General features: G+C 44.6%; 1 protein-coding gene across 1 annotated transcript in view; it reads left to right on the top strand.

The window, feature by feature from the left end:
* Positions 1 to 1,664: 1,664 nt before the first annotated feature.
* Positions 1,665 to 17,375, top strand: part of LOC126993751 (netrin receptor DCC-like) — a 32,733-nt gene continuing 17,022 nt past the window's right edge. Inside the window, exons 1-6 of the mRNA XM_050852921.1 lie at positions 1,665 to 1,816; positions 2,146 to 2,271; positions 4,794 to 4,940; positions 6,387 to 6,474; positions 7,060 to 7,282; positions 16,192 to 16,330. The gene's annotated coding sequence lies outside the window, so the exon portion shown is untranslated. The remainder of the gene's footprint in view (positions 1,817 to 2,145; positions 2,272 to 4,793; positions 4,941 to 6,386; positions 6,475 to 7,059; positions 7,283 to 16,191; positions 16,331 to 17,375) is intronic.

The raw sequence follows: 17,375 nt of genomic DNA, 5'->3' as shown, positions 1-17,375 counted from the left end.
TAGCTTTCCCAAACCACCTCCTCCCTCTCCCCCCCTCTAGTGTAGCCTATTTAATTAGTAGGGGAGAGCGGTGATGATTCGGACAGTGGGATGGTCCGGCCATAGCACTTATTGTAAAGTGTATGGGACTGAGTGCCGCGAGATTTTGTGTGAATGTGCAAAACTTTGTTGCCTTGGCCCACAAAGGGACAGCCACGCCCTCAGAGCTGTTATTTTCGATGCAAGTCCTATTTTATGATTTTTTGCATCTCGTATGTAATATTGTCAGGGTGTATCGTAAGCTCTCGCTTCAAAAACGTGCCAATTAGCGAGATGTAAATTATTTCGGTGACGCAGCGATGCCCGGCGAAGGTGTTGCCGTGTATCACCCGTGAAGCCTCGTGCTGGAAAAGGACGTGACCACACATTTGCTTTTTAGAGTCGTGATGATTCGGACGGTGGATTTTTTCATGATTTTTATTACATTTATATCAATTTAAACATGATAGGTGTTGCAACGATTATAAAAAGGTTAATTTGGTTGATTTATATTCCGATATTATGCTTGTGAAAAGAGAAGGAAGACATAATATCAAAATTTTTGAGATTCCTTGTAGCTCTCTTTTATTTTTTTCCCTCTAAATATTGAGAGGATACTTTTGTCCTTATACAAATGTTTTGTAGAAGATATAATCTTGTTTATTAGCCAATCAAGCTTAAGTTATATTAATATTATGGCGAGTATTATGTGTGTCCGTACCGTCCGACATAGTCTCCCAAATCCACCTCCCTGGCCGAACCATCACCGCGGGTGGGGATGGTTCGCACGATTTAGAGACTTGTCTCTCATCGCCTACATCTGAAAACTGGAAATAGCTACGAGCGTCATATTAGCAGCCTAAAGAGCCAGATGATGGAGGAACATTTTGAGATCTACAAAATTACACTACTTCTTAAACTTCTTATTTTAAAAATATTTTTATAAAAAGAGAAGGGAGAAAGGAAGAAAAAGGAAACAGAATGGAGGAGATAAAAGAAGAAAAAAGAGAAAGGAAGAGAAAAGATACGAAGGGAAGAATTAAAGAGGAGAGAAAGGATAAGAAAGGAAGGAAGCGAAATATAGAGAGAGAAGGAGAGGAAAGAGAAACGGAAAAGACAGAGAGAAAAGAGAAAAACGATGCCATAATTAAGGGCTGATTATATTATCTTTATATTTAAACTAACTTGATATTCATTAATTCAACCTTAAAAGTCATAATAAAAGATAATTAAGAGAAAAAAATACATATAAAAATGAACCGCTAGAACGAGGAGAGGGATAGGAACGGAGGAAAAGAAGAGAAAGGAAGGAAGAAGAAAGGCAGAAAGAAAGGAGGAGAAAGAGAAAAGAGAGAAAGGAAGAAAGAAAAAAATAGAACCGCTTGAACGAAGAGAGATACGAACGGAGGAAAAGAAGAAAAGGGATGAAAAAAGAAAGAGCAAGGAAGATAAGGAGACAAAAGAGGAAGAGAAAAGGCAAAGAGGAAGAAAGAAAAGAGGAAGAGACAAAAGAAAAAGGAAAAAGGAAACCGCTAGAACGAAGAGAGATACGAACGGAGGAAAAGAAGAAAAAGGATGAAAAAAAAGAAAGAGAAAGGAGGATAAGGAGACAAAAGAGGAAGAGAAAAGGCAAAGAGAAAGAAAGAAAAGAGGAAGAGACAAGGGAAAAGAAAAAAAGGAGCCGCTAGAACGCGTCGACTCGGTTTGTTTACGTTTTGCCGCGGGGAGGTGCACGTGTGGGCGGCGTTCAAAAAGATCTACGTTTATTTCACGTTCCTGACCTCGCCCGCCTATAAAAGTAAGTAGGCCTATGGGAGAGACCTTGGGGCATCGGTAAGCTTATAGTTGGGCGGTCTAGTGGAGCGGTAGACTTATAAATATGGGTGCTGGTTGAGGGTAAGGTAAAATTTTCTACGTTACTCTCTTCCTTCCTCCTCCTCCTCCTCCTCTTCCTCTCTCTTCCCTCCTCCTGCAGACCTTAAATTTGGTAAAGGTCAAGTTTAGGGCTTATGCTATAGCTGCTACTACTACTATAGGTGCGCGTCGCCTCAGAGCTCATCTTTGTCACATCCTGCGTTGTAACTGGGCGGGCGTTACATCGGAGTTACCACAGTGTGCCTTCCCCAGGTCCTCGTTGCTCCAGGGCGTAGCTCCGTTACCCTGGGGGGCCTATGGGGGTGCGGGGTACAGGCACCCATCGCTCCGGGACACCTTGCCTCAGTGCTCATCTCTGTCAAATTAAAGACTCAAGAGGTAAGCTTGTGACAGGTGAAGTTTGGGGTCTAGAGCATAGCTACTCATTGCCTTGGTGGTCATCTCTGTCACATTGGGTTACCACAGTGTGTTCCTTACCCAGGGGTCCTGAGGTACACCTATGGAAGGATGAACAGCTCAATACTAAGTTACATGAAGAGAGAAGGAAGGAAGTGAAAAAAAGGTTTAATATATAAACAGATGATTGAAACAGCATTCAATCAATAAGACTGACTCTGCAAAATATTTAGGAAAGCGTGCACAGCCACCTCTGGCCAAGTTAATGCTTACAGCATGGATTATTTTTAGTGCCTGAATGCAGTGCATTAACAAAGGACTTCCTAGAAATAGAAGGGGGTTGAGAGGGAGCAAAGTCCCCCTGTTTGCTAGGTTACGTAAAGTTAGGCTTGGTTAGTTTAAATATACTAGGCAGGCAGTGAGGGGTGGCGGGAATACACAGTGCAGGGCGGGGGTGGCCCACTACGCGGGCCGGTGTTGTGAAAAATGCCTCCTGCAGAAATGAGTGGCTCTGGTGTCCACCATGCATGGGGCAATACACAGCAGAAAACATTAATATGCCTGGTTTTGTTCTGGTTTGTCCACTTTTTACCTCAATAAGCTTGGGTGTGATTCTAGAGATTTTGGATAATAAGTCGCTGGCGTCCAACGCTCACTGGGGGAACACACGCACAGCGGCAAAAAACATTAATTTGCCTGGTTTTGTTCTGGTTTGTCCACTTGTGATCTTGGTGAGCGCTGAGTATAATCAGTAAGCAAGTTTTTACATCTCCGCCAGTAGCGCCAGTAGGCTTTCTTCATGGGCCTGGATGGTGGTTGGCTCAAGCCTGTCATGGCGCAGGCAATTTTTATAGTGGCGCCAGTTATGCTTGGCTCATGCTGCCCCCCGGAACTCACTCTTGATTCACTGGGCGGTTTCTTCTTGAGTCTGGATTGATGGGTGGCCTTCTGAAAAGCATATGGGTAGTCTGTGGCCACTTGGCGGTTAGGCTATGTAAGGTTAGGTAGGAAGTATTACAGGTAATGTTGAGCGGGAATCACAATGAAAGTATTTTCCAGAATGGCCCGTGGTTAGTTTCCAAGTTACAGCCGAGTGTCTTCACTCAGGAACCACATACCTGCAGAGACTTCAGGAATATGCGGCCCGGCGGTGTGTTTAGGCAGGAAGGCAAGGCAGACAGACTGGTTACATTGATAGCACTGTGTCTCCTGATGCAGGCAATGCTATTTTGTTCCTGGTGGCTCCCCTGTCTCTCTGTTGGCACCTTTTGTTCTTACTTACACTAAATATAAAGTAATAAAGAAGAAAGAAAAGCAAATGTGGTAAATGTATAGTTTAGTTCTGCTGCCTCAAAATATCACCATGATGTGAGAAGGCACACAAAACTAACTTAATAAAGTAATGGTAAATAAATGACAATAATAATTGATAAATAAATAATTGCTAATGAGTTAAATCTTAGTTATGTCATAAGTGCCATGCCATTTATTATTATCATTATTATTATTATTATCATCATCATTATCATTATTATTATTATTATTATTATTATTATTATTATTATTATTATTATTAATATCATTATTATTGTTATTATTATTATCATTATTGAAGGAAAGAATATAAGGTTCTAGTCTTTGGTAACTGTTGCTACTACTCCTACTACTACTACTGTTATTAACTAACCTAAAGTAACCTTGATAGTTTTGTTTTCTCCCTTGAAACAGTGATTGCCCCAAAATAATCATAAAGAAAAAAAGGAAAAAGAAAAGTCAGTCCAGGTATATAAATGTGTAGCATAGTTCAGCCACCTCAGAAAGCCACAACAAAACTAACCTAACCTAACCTGGATAGTTTCGTTCTCTCTCTCTCCTGAATCTCTGAGAAGTTGTGCGTCAGTAAAACAGCCTTGCAAGCCTCCCTGCCTCATGTAACTGCCATGATGGGAAGGTTCACAAAACTAACGTAACCTTACCTGGATACATTTTCTCTCTCCGTCTCTTTAAACTCAGAATTTTGGTGTCAGTAACACAGCTTTCCTGCCTCATGTAACTCATAACACTGCCATGGTGGGAAGGTTCACAAAACTAACGTAACCTTACCTGGATACATTTTCTCTCTCCGTCTCTTTAAACTCAGAATCTTGGCATCAGTAACACAGCTTTCCTGCCTCCTGTAATGCATAACACTGCCATGGTGGGAAGGTTCACAAAACTAACTTGACCCAACCTGGATACTTTTTCTCTCTGTCTCTTTAAACTCAGAATCTTGGCATCAGTAACACAGCTTTCCTGCCTCCTGTAACTCATAACACTGCCATGGTGGGAAGGTTCACAAAACTAATGTTACCTAACCTGGATAAGTTTTGTTTTCCTTCTCTCTGGAAAATAAACAATTGAAATACCTAAACAGAAATAAAGAAAGATGGCAGTGTGACCCTTCTGGTGTACCATGAACCTATAGGAAAGTATTATCATTATAACTCTGTGCCCTGTGTCCCCAGCTGTGTGAAGAAGCTGAGCAGTGTCTCCCTGGCCTGGGCGTGGAGTGAGCTGGTCCCCTCATCACCAGCACCATAGACCAGGGGATGAGGTGCTCCTGGCCCTCCGGCACACCCTCCTGGGCGGACCAGAGGATGTCCACTGTGCTGGTGAGTGGCCTGACCCTTGCATCTCTCTGGGTCATTGTAGTGCTCCAAACTTGCTCTTTTTCTGTGGCCTGACCCTTGCATCTCTCTGGGTCATTGTAGTGCTCCAAACTTGCTCTTTTTCTGTGGCCTGACCCTTGCATCTCTCTGGGTCATTGTAGTGCTCCAAACTTGCTCTTTTTCTGTGGCCTGACCCTTGCATCTCTCTGGGTCATTGTAGTGCTCCAAACTTGCTCTTTTTCTGTGGCCTGACCCTTGCATCTCTCTGGGTCATTGTAGTGCTCCAAACTTGCTCTTTTTCTGTGGCCTGACCCTTGCATTTCTCTGGGTCATTGTAGTGCTCCAAACTTGCTCTTTTTCTGTGGCCTGACCCTTGCATCTCTCTGGGTCATTGTAGTGCTCCAAACTTGCTCTTTTTCTGTGGCCTGACCCTTGCATCTCTCTGGGTCATTGTAGTGCTCCAAACTTGCTCTTTTTCTGTGGCCTGACCCTTGCATCTCTCTGGGTCATTGTAGTGCTCCAAACTTGCTCTTTTTCTGTGGCCTGACCCCTGCATTTCTCTGGGTCATTGTAGTGCTCCAAACTTGCTCTTTTTCTGTGGCCTGACCCATGCATATCTCTCTGGGTCATTGTAGTGCTCCAAACTTGCTCTTTTTCTGTGGCCTGACCCTTGCATCTCTCTGGGTCATTGTAGTGCTCCAAACTTGCTCTTTTTCTGTGGCCTGACCCCTGCATTTCTCTGGGTCATTGTAGTGCTCCAAACTTGCTCTTTTTCTGTGGCCTGACCCCTGCATTTCTCTGGGTCATTGTAGTGCTCCAAACTTGCTCTTTTTCTGTGGCCTGACCCCTGCATTTCTCTGGGTCATTGTAGTGCTCCAAACTTGCTCTTTTTCTGTGGCCTGACCCCTGCATCTCTCTGGGTCATCATGGGTCATTTCAATTTCAATTGCATATTTTTTCTTCATTGTTCTATTTATTCTCTCTCTCTCTCTCTCTCTCTCTCTCTCTCTCTCTCTCTCTCTCTCTCTCTCTCTCTCTCTCTCTCTCTCTCTCTCTCTCTCTCTCTCTCTCTCTCTCTCTCTCTTCCCCTTAAAAACAAGCTTGACCAACAGTTCCTTCACCTCAGTATTCACTAAAGTAGAAATGCAAAGTCTTGGTGCCATTTGATTAATATAATTTCACTGAGGGCAGGTTTAAGGGCAGACCGCCCAGTGTGGACCATAAGGTGTGTGTGTGGTTTGAATATCTGTGTAAATCTCTCTCTCCCTGAGATCAGCAGCAGCAGCAGGCAAGGTCAAGGAGGGTAAGGTCAAGGACTTCTGCCAAAATGTGTGACCCCAGCATGCAGTAAACTGTGATAAGGAACAATGTTTTGCCCTGTGTGTGTGTGTGTGTGTGTGTGTGTGTGTGTGCAATATGCCTACATGTTACCTATGGTCAATTTTTTAGGTCACTCCACACTCCTATCAAGGCCGTGCTGGACAGGCTCAGTGACGACTCAGACACGTCAAATATCTTCCCTCAGAGGCACTGACAGGTACGCCAACACACTTTGTATGTCTTAGGAAGCAGGCTCACCATTCCTTGTATACAGAATATTACTAGTATTATTGTGCTACTACTACTACTACTAATAATAATAATAATAATATTGCTGGTTTTGTTATAAGAGATATACTATTACAGTTAGCCTTATAACTTCCTGGACCTCTACTCATTTCACTATATTAACTGCTTTTTACATTGATTAACTTATTTTCTGCTCTCTGTGCTGCTCCCAGGCATTCTTATGCTGCTGCTGCTCAGTGGGATTCCGTTTACAATTCTAATTCTCTGGTTCTGTGTGTTGTGTGTGTTCTTGTATAGAGTCTCCTAAGGTTATTTGAGTCTCCCTTCACTTGCCCTCAGTAACCTTACACTCTGCCATAACCTCTGATACTCGTCAATGGGATTCTGTTTACAATTCTAATTCTCTGGTTCTGTGTGTTGTGTGTGTCCTTGTATAGAGTTTCCTAAGGTTACTTGAGTCTCCCTTCACTTGCCCTCAGTAACCTTACACTCTGCCATAACCTCTACTACTAGTACTACTACTACTACTACTACTACTACCACCACTCCGCAGGCTTCTACAGTGGTAGGGCTGAAACGACACATCCTGGCGGGGGGCACCTTTGACAGCCCAGGACACACCTCCGCCCCCGCCAGCAACCTCATCACCCGACTGCTAGTTCAGGACCCAGCGCAGTGGTCCAACTCAGAAGAGATTGCTGCCACGAGTACCTGGCTAGTGCCCCCCCTCTTATGTACTAGCCCTGACCTTCAGCGACGACCCCGACCCCATGGAGGTAAGTTTAGGGGAGGGAAGGGGAGGGGAGGAATGGAAAGGAAAGGGAAAGGAAGGAAGCATTTGTGTGTGTGTATTTACCTAGTTTACCTAAAGTTGTGATTTACAGGAACGGAGCTGTGCTGGTGCTGTCCTGCCTTTCCAACTACTTCCATCTAACGTGGCCATAAATGCGCTTATTGACTTAGCCTGCACCACTTCCCTCTCCAGCCCATTCCAGACCCCCACACATCTCTGTGGGAAGCTGTTCTTCTTGATGTCTCTTCTACACATTCCTTTTCTCAACAGTTTTCCATTTCCTCTTAAGTTTCTCTCTTCTCTTATCAAGAGGTCATCTCTATCCGATTTCTCTACACCATTCATCACCCTATACACTGCTATTAAATCTCCTCTTTCTCTTCTACTTTCCAGTGTAGGGAGGTTCAGCCTCAGCAATCTTTCTTCATAAGGCAGGTCGCTCAGACTAGGTGCCATTTTTGTTGTCGCTCTCTGTATCCTCTCCAGTTTTCTAACGTGTTTCTTAAGTGATGGCGACCAAGCCACTGATGCATATTCTAGTCTAGGGCGTATCAAGGTCACAGTCAATTTCCTTGCCATGTCCTCACCAAGGTATGTGAACGCTGCTCTGATGTTCCTCAGCAGGTTGTGTCTCAGCTGATATTTTACTCACATGTCTCTCTGGAGACAAGTTCTCTGTGATCATCACTCCAAGGTCTTTTTCTTCTGTCTTCTTGTCTAACTTATCCTTACCCAACTTATAATGTCCCTCTAGTTGCATTCCACTCTTTCCAAATTCAATAACACTGCACTTTTTGGTATTAAATTCCATTTTCCACTTCCTGCTCCACCCCCACACTGTGTCCAGGTCTCTCTGGAGCAGCAAGCAGTCCTCCTTTTTTTCCACTCTTCTCATTATCTTAGCGTCATCGGCAAACAGACTCATATAGCTACCCACTCCTTCTATCATATCATTAACATATGCTGCAAACATAATTGGGGCCAACACAGAGCCTCGCGGAACTCCACTCATGACATTTTTCCAACTTGATTTCCTGTCTCTAATAGTTGTTCTCATCATCCTGTTCTTCAGAAAATCCTCCATCCACTTTAGAAGACCACCTCCTAATTTACCCACCGTCTCCAGCTTCCACATCAACCTCCTATGTGGCACCTTGTCAAAGGCCTTTTTCAAGTCCAGGTGGACAGCGTCAGCCCATCCATCTCTCCTGCACAACATCTGTCACCCTTGAATAGAAACACACCAAGTTTGTCAGGCATGATCTTCCTTTCCTAAATCAGAACTGTCTTTCTGTGATGATTTCATTTTCCTCTCGGTGCTTCGTCCATTTCCTTTTCACAGTTCTTTTGCATATTTTTGACACTACGCTCGTAAGGGAAGCTGGTCGATAATTAAGTGGGTCGTCTCTTCTTCCGCTCCTGTAGATGGGGACTGTGTCAGCTTTTTTCCAGTCCAGAGGGACTACACCCTCAGCCAATGATCTCTTTATAACTTTGTGTATTTTGTCCGCCAGTTGATTCCTACACGCCTTCAGCACCCAGTTGGAAACACTGTCAAGACCCTGTGACTTCCTCACATCTAGATTCTCCATTTCACTAGTTATCTCCTGCACTGCGATTTCTGTGTCACAGGCAGGGCCCTCTTGGGCCTAGCCCAGTTGGTACGTCAAACTCGCTTTCTCTTGTGAATACTTCTTGAAAGCTTTTGTTCATTTCTTCCGCCATCTCCAACTCGTCCTCATACACCTCGCCATTAACTTTCAATTTTGTTATTTCCTCACGCTGTTTTAGTTTCCCGTTTATAAATCTGTAAAATAGCTTCGGTTGGTCTGTGCATTTGTCTATTATATCCCTTTCAAAATTCAGTGTTTCCTCTCTGCATATTCTAATATAGTCATTTCTTTCTTGTTTATATAGTTCCCGGACATTCTGCCGTTTCACTCTGCTCCACCTTCTCCAGGCCTCCTCTTTCTTTCCCCTTGCTTCTTTGCATCTCATGTTGAGCCCGTCCTTCTTTCCCCCGCAATTCTCTTTCACTTTTGGCACATACTTCTTAACCCCTTCATTGCAAATCTCTAATAATATATTCCATTTTTCTTCCACTCTGCTTGCTTCTTGGAATCTAGACCAGTCTGTGCCTTCAAAATATTTCCCCAGTTCAGTGTAGTTAGTTTTACTAAAATTATACCTTCCAGTTCTGTGTCTTTCCTTCCTTACTTCTCCTCTTTCTTGTTTTATCTCAAACTGAATCACCACATGACCACTTTTTCCAATTGATAGGTTATAGTCAATGTTTTCAATCACATTTACCTCATTTGTGAAGACTAAGTCCAGGCTGGATGGCTCGTCCTGTCCACTATACCTTGTGAAATCTGATGCCCACCGGGTCACTGTATTCTCCATCATCAGCTTTAGTAACACATTACCCCGTGCTTCCCCTTGTTGTCCAGTCTTCCCAGCTTACTTCTTTACAATTAAAGTCTCCCATAATCATTAATTTGTTGCACGCTTTCACCATGTTGTCCAAACAGATTCTAGTATCTCCTAGCATGTTGTTATAGTCCTCCACTGACCATGATGAGGTCTTAGGCGGCACATACACAACTACATGTGTGTGTGTGTGTGTGTGTTTAATATATATAGATATATATATATATATATATATATATATATATATATATATATATATATATATATATATATATATATATATATATATAAAAGGACTCTCTCTCTCTCTCTCTGTCTCTCTCTCTCTCTCTCCCCCCCCCCCCAGGGGGCTTCGTGGTGCAGTGGTTAGCACACTTGGTTCACAACCAAAAGAGCCCAGGTTCGATTCCCGGGCGGAGTGGAAACATTTGGGCGGGTTTTCCGATACCCTACGCCCCTGTCCACCCAGCAGTGAATGGGTACCAGGTATTAATTGGGGGTTGTGTTCTATCTCCTGGGATCTGTTCCCTTCTATAATTCCTTCCCCTCCTGTCTCTCCGGCATATGACCACATGTTGTGCCCAATAAACAAAACTTTCCAACTTTCTCTCTCTCTCTCTCTCTCTCTCTCTCTCTCTCTCTCTCTCTCTCTCTCTCTCTCTCTCTCTCTCTCTCTCTCTCTCTCTCTCTCTCTCTCTCTCTCTCTCTCTCTCTCTCTCTCTCTCTCTCTCTCTCTCTCTCTCTGTGGTTTCTGAGAGTGTCTCTGCCTGTGGTTGCGTTGTGTTTCCGGTGTTTTTGCGTGTGATTTGGCTGTTTCCGAGTGTTCTACGTGGGTTTCAGAGTGTTTCAAGTGTGTTGTTGTGTTTCCGGTGTTTTTGCGTGTGATTTGGCTGTTTCTGAGTGTTCTACGTGGGTTTCAGAGTGTTTCAAGTGTGTTGTTGTGTTTCCGGTGTTTTTGCGTGTGATTTGGCTGTTTCCGAGTGTTCTACGTGGGTTTCAGAGTGTTTCAAGTGTGTTGTTGTGTTTCCGGTGTTTTTGCGTGTGATTTGGCTGTTTCTGAGTGTTCTATGTGGGTTTCAGAGTGTTTCAAGTGTGTTGTTGTGTTTCCGGTGTTTTTGCGTGTGATTTGGCTGTTTCCGAGTGTTCTACGTGGGTTTCAGAGTGTTTCAAGTGTGTTGTTGTGTTTCCGGTGTTTTTGCGTGTGATTTGGCTGTTTCTGAGTGTTCTATGTGGGTTTCAGAGTGTTTCAAGTGTGTTGTTGTGTTTCCGGTGTTTTTGCGTGTGATTTGGTCGTTTCTGAGTGTTCTATGTGGGTTTCAGAGTGTTTCAAGTGTGTTGTTGTGTTTCCGGTGTTTTTGCGTGTGATTTGGTCGTTTCTGAGTGTTCTATGTGGGTTTCAGAGTGTTTCGAGTGTGTTGTTGTGTTTCCGGTGTTTTTGCGTGTGATTTGGCTGTTTCTGAGTGTTCTATGTGGGTTTCAGAGTGTTTTGAGTGTGTTGTTGTGTTTCCAGTGTTTTTGCGTGTGATTTGGTTGTTTCTGAGTGTTCTATGTGGGTTTCAGAGTGTTTCGAGTGTGTTGTTGTGTTTCCGGTGTTTTTGTGTGTGATTTGGTTGTTTCTGAGTGTTCTATGTGGGTTTCAGAGTGTTTCGAGTGTGTTGCTGTGTTTCCGGTGTTTTTGCGTGTGATTTGGCTGTTTCCGAGTGTTCTATGTGGGTTTCAGAGTGTTTCAAGTGTGTTGTTGTGTTTCCGGTGTTTTTGCGTGTGATATGGGTACGTCGGGTGTTCTTGCATGAGTTTGTCGTGTGTTTCTCGAGTGTTTTTTTTTTTTCCTTTTGCGTTGTGCTTGCAGACACCTCACCCTTTGAATTCCCCTGAGGAGTTTATCTGCTCCTCACTACACCCTCTCTAAATCCCTAAATGATTAACCCTTCCTACCCCCCTTCCCTCACCTCACCTAAGACCCCCACCCTCGCTCACCTCACCCCCTCTCTGCTCCTCCTCACTACAAATCCCCTAGAGGATTAGCCCTTCCTACCCCTCCCAAAATGTCGAGTCCGTTCTGGTGGGGCACCGAAAGGGAATTTCCCTGATTAGGCGTTGTCAGATGTACTAGCAACAATTATTGTCTTATTGTTAGACTACTTCTAAATGAAACTTCATAATAGTGTATTTATATAAAATTATAATAAGGATGTATAGAGAGCTCTGAATATTGTTCTAGTGGAATGATAGCAATGACTTTGTATAAATACCACAAAATGTGGCAGCTCTGTTCTCCAATGTTGCCCTTTTTGAGGCTGGGTCAAGGGTACAGTGACCGCGCTAATCCGCAGGGAAACGAGAGGTCAATTCTCATGATAACCCGACACACACACACACACACACACACACACACACACACACACACACACACACACACACACACACACACACACACACACACAAACACACACACACACACACACACACACACACACACACACACACACACACACACAGACACACACACTCACACACACACACACATTGAGAGAGAGAGAGAGAGAGAGAGAATAGTAGATATCTCAACAAGAAAAACATAATAATGCCAGAGATTCCTATTTCACAAAATCGACAAGCACACACACACACACACACACACACACACTGAGAGAGAGAGAGAGAGAGAGAGAGAGATGGCACCTAAGAAGTGCAGTATTTGTAACGGTAGCTTCTCAGCTCACTTTTTTACAGGGCGTTCTGTTGTCTGTCGACTGTGTCTCTCCAGGCAGCATCTTGAGACAAGACTGCAGGAGCAGGAAGAGAAGATGGAAGCAGGCCAGAATAAAATAATAGAGCTTTCTCTCACCAGGCAGCATCTCGAGACAAGACTGCAGGAGCAGGAAGAGAAGATGGAAGCAGGTCAGAATAAAATAATAGAGCTTTCTCTCTCCAGGCAGCATCTCGAGACAAGACTGCAGGAGCAGGAAGAGAAGATGGAAGCAGGTCAGAATAAAATAATAGAGCTTTCTCGCACTGTTGCCTCCTTGCAGGAATTCATCCAGGCTAACGTTGCTGTGGTGCCAAACCCTTCTCCAACCGCCCCCTTGCCCTCAGCGGTACCGTCGACACCAGCGGACAACACCACGCAACGGGAGGATGCTAGTGGCACCGCCCATGATGGCTTCACCGTCGTGAATGGAGGAGCCAAACCAGCCAGACAAGCGATTTTTTTTTTTTTTTTTTTTTTTACAGCAAAGGAGACAGCTCAAGGGCACAAAAAAGTAAACATTAATAAAAAAAAAAGCCCGCTACTCGCTGCTCCTTAAAAGAATCCAAAGAGGTGGCCGAAAGATAAGTCAGTTTCGGGAGGAGAGGTGTCCTGATACCCTCCTCTTGAAAGAGTTCAAGTCGTAGGCAGGAGGAAATACAGATGAAGGAAGATTGTTCCAGAGTTTACCAGCGTGAGGGATGAAAGAGTGAAGATGCTGGTTAACTCTTGCATAAGGGGTTTGGACAGTATAGGGATGAGCATGAGTAGAAAGTCGAGTGCAGCGGGGCCGCGGGAGGGGGGGAGGCATGCAGTTAGCAAGTTCAGAAGAGCAGTCAGCGTGGAAATATCGATAGAAGATAGAAAGAGAGGCAACATTGCGGCGGAATTTAAGAGGTAGAAGACTATCAGTATGAGGAGGAGAGCTGATGAGACGAAGAGCCTTTGCCTCCACTCTGTCCAGAAGAGCTGTGTGGTGGAGCCCCCCACATGAGATGCATACTCCATACGAGGGCGGACAAGGCCCCTGTATATGGACAGCAACTGTGCAGGGGAGAAGAACTGGCGGAGACGGTACAGAACGCCCAGCCTCGAGGAAGCTGATTTAGTAAGAGATGAGATATGAAGTTTCCAGTTGAGATTTTGAGTTAAGGATAGACCGAGGATGTTTAGTGTTGAGGAAGGTGATAGCTGGGTGTTGTCAAAGAATAGGGATAGTTGTTTGGAAGATTGTGTCGAGTGGATAGGTGGAGAAACTGTGTTTTTGAGGCGTTGAAGGACACCAGGTTCTTCTTGCCCCAATCGGAAATAATAGTAAGGTCTGAGGCTAAGCGTTCTGCAGCCTCCAGCCTTGAGTCGTTAAGTTCCTGAAGGGTGGGTCTTCTATTAAAAGAAGTTGAATAATGCAGAGTGGAATCATCGGCGTAGGAATGGATAGGACAGTTCGTTTTGGAAAGAAGATCATCAATGAACAACAGAAAAAGAGTGGGAGATAGGACAGAACCCTGTGGGACACCACTGTTAATAGATTTAGGGGAAGAACAGTGACCGTCTACCACGGCAGAAATAGAACGGTCAGAAAGGAAACTGGAGATAAAGGTACAGAGAGAAGGATAGAAACCGTAGGAGGGTAGTTTAAAAAGCAAAGATTTGTGCCAGACCCTATCAAAAGCTTTTGATATGTCCAGCGCAATAGCAAAAGTTTCACCGAAACGGCCTGTTCATTGCCTCAACAGGTTTGCCATTCTGGAGGAGGAGGATGAGCAGGAGAGCACCTTCCTGGTGGGTGACTCCATGATTCGCCAGCAGGTCGTTGAGTTCTGCGGCAGAGTTCCTCGTCGAAGACGGAACTATTGCTATCCTGGTGCTGGGATCGACGACATAACTGCTGCTCTTGAGGAGATCTCCCCCCAGGCTACTAATGATTCACTGTTTGTTATTCACACAGGTACGAACGACGTCACCACGACCCGGTCTGAGGAACTCCTGGAGAAGTACCGTAGGCTCATCCAGCAGTATAAGACTAAATCCCCTAACATTTTGATTTCAGGAGTTCTACCACGGACGTGGGCGGTTATAGACTTCTTCAGTAAGGCCTTCAGCCTAAACAACCGCTTACAGACTCTTTGCAGAGAGCTTGACATGGAGTTCTTCAACGCCTGGGACAATTTCTATGGACAAAGTGAGCTCTTCCACAGGGACGGATTACACCTGTCTCCCATCGGGGCAGCCAGATTCGGAAGGCTCCTCAACGACGCAGTACGTGACACCCGATCAAAAAACGACCCTCAGCCACGTCCCTCCACCCCGCCCGTGTAAATAGACGCCATTCATCTCAACAAACCCGTAACCGTGATCCCGCAAGTACCTCCACCTCTATTACCAAGCCTCTAGATAACTTAGAAATTGTTAGTTTCAATGCGCGTAGCCTAAGAAACAAATTTGATGAACTAAGATGTCTTGCTCTGACACAATATTTTGACATAATTGCTATAACCGAAACATTTATCGACACCACAGATATTGATTTAAGTTCCGAATACAACATAGATGGCTACAGACTCTTCAACAAAGATCGTGTAAACCGTAGAGGCGGCGGCGTCGCCCTTTTTGTCAAAAGCTATTTGCAACCCACTGACAAAACACCAAGAAACAGTAACGTTGAACATTTGTGCGTGCGAGTAAACATTGCAAAAGTTAATTTAAATATATCTGTCACTTACAGGCCTCCGGGGCAATCACTCGATGACGACCTTGAAATGTACAGCGTCTTAAGGCAGTCAATAACAACGACTCACTGATATTAGGAGACTTTAACCTCCCCCATATCGACTGGGCGACACTGTCAGGTACAGAAGGCAAGTCACATAGAATGATCGAATTTCTTGAAAAAAATTATCTAAGCCAAATGGTTTCTGAACCAACTTGACAAAATAACATACTTGACCTTGTTATAACGACCCAAGATAACCTAGTCAGTAATGTCACGGTAGGAGAACACCTTGGTTCCTGCGATCATAAATTAGTGCGCATTTCATTTGCACGTATATTGTGTTTGCTTCACATTGCCACACTCGGCTCACAACCGAGAGAGCCCGGGTTCGATTCCTGGACGGAGTGGAAAAATTTGGGCGGCTTTTCCGATACCCTACGCCCCTGTCCACCCAGCAGTGAATGGGTTCCAGGTATTAATCGGGGGTTGTGTCCCGTCTCCTGTGATCTGTTCCCTTCTATAACTCCTTCCCCTTCCGTCTCTCCAGCATACGACCACAGATGTCGCGCCAACCAAACAAAACTTTCCAAACTTTTCACATTGCCAGAAACTGAGGTGTAACTTTTAAATGCTGTCTTGCGTTTAGCATCATCATCATTGTCAGCATTAGCAGCAGGGTGTGTGTGAGACAGTCTGTAGTGGTGAACACGGAATTGCACAGTCTGGGCAGGCACACAACCTTGACAGAGAACAGTTATTGAGGGACGACTTAGATATTTATTCTTGATGTATAAGTGAAGAGAGTGTACCTGTAACACACCAGTACTCTAGTGCACTGGCTCTTGAACTGGAGGGTGTGCTGCCGCTAATAATTTCCAAGAGGGGCGTCAACTCTGGAAGAAAAGTAGCTAGCAAAAAATTTAAGAACCTCCGCTCTAGTGGTTAAGTAACACACCCTACCACCACCACCACCATCCTCACCACCATTTCATCACCGCAGGCTCTTCAAGGTGGTGGAGACCCTGTTGCACGTTCATCTGGTGGTGGAGTTCCCTGGCGGCGGCGGCGGCGAGCTGTTCAACACCATCACCACGGAGGGACGCATGACGGAGGCACGGGCAGCGGCAGTCTTCACACAGGTGCTGTCTGCCATAGCCTGCCATGTGTGTGTGTGTGTGTGTGTGTGTGTGTGTGTGTGTGTATTTACCTAGTTGTGAAATACAGGAAAAGAGCTGTACTAGGCTCGTGCTGTCCCGTCTCCATAACGCTTATTATCCAGTTTGGCTTTGAATTCATGAATCGTTTTTGCACACAGTCTCCTCGTCAAGTCTGTTCCACGTGTGTGTGTGTGTGTGTGTGTAGGGGAAGGGGAGACTCATGCACCCACGGTTTGATCCATACTAGACTCAAGGGAAGGGAAAGAGAAAGGAAAGGACGAAAGGGTAGGGAAGGAAAAGGAAGAGAGAGGGAAGGATAGATGTGCGTGTGTGTGTGTGTGTGTGTGTGTTTGTGTGTGTGTGTATTTAACTATTTGTAGTCTAGGTGGCCCGAGCTAAGCTCTAGTAGTCCTGTCTCCATAAATACATTCATCCAGCCTTTCCTTCATTTGGTGGACACTGCTCGCCTCCACCACCTCTTCCCGCAAGCTGTTCCGTGTGTTAACACTTCTATGTGGAAAACTATACCCACTTTTTGAAGTCACTCAAACAGGTTCCTTTATTAAGTTTCTTTCCATGTCCTCTCAGCCCCTGCGTTCTGGCAGTAGAGAAGAGATCATCCCTATCCACCTCATCAAACTTATTTACCAACTTATACAGCGTGATCACATCTCCTCTCTCCCTTCTTTGTTCCAGTGTCGTCAAGTCCATCTCCCTCAGTTTGTCTTCATACGTCATATTCCAGAGTTCTGGGACCATTTTAGTTGCAATTCTATATCATTTATTTGTCTGTAAAATGGAATGAACTTAAGAATGTAAGGAGTCTGCAAGAGGCCGGTTGGCCTATACAAGGCAGCTCCTGTTATATTGTGCATCTTGTAGGTTTCTCCAAACAGCTTGTTTACATGCTTCTCTGTGGATAGTGTGTCTTGCATCGTTACTCCCAAATCCTTTTCTTCATGTACCACCTTTAAGTTGTCTCCTCCCATCCTGTATGTTTTCCTCAGTCTTTTTTTACTTTGCCCCA

The sequence above is a fragment of the Eriocheir sinensis genome, unplaced genomic scaffold (genome assembly GCF_024679095.1).
Source record: "Eriocheir sinensis breed Jianghai 21 unplaced genomic scaffold, ASM2467909v1 Scaffold668, whole genome shotgun sequence".
In the NCBI taxonomy this organism is placed as follows: Eukaryota; Metazoa; Arthropoda; class Malacostraca; order Decapoda; family Varunidae; genus Eriocheir; species Eriocheir sinensis.
This window is presented reverse-complemented; position numbering and strand designations above follow the sequence as displayed.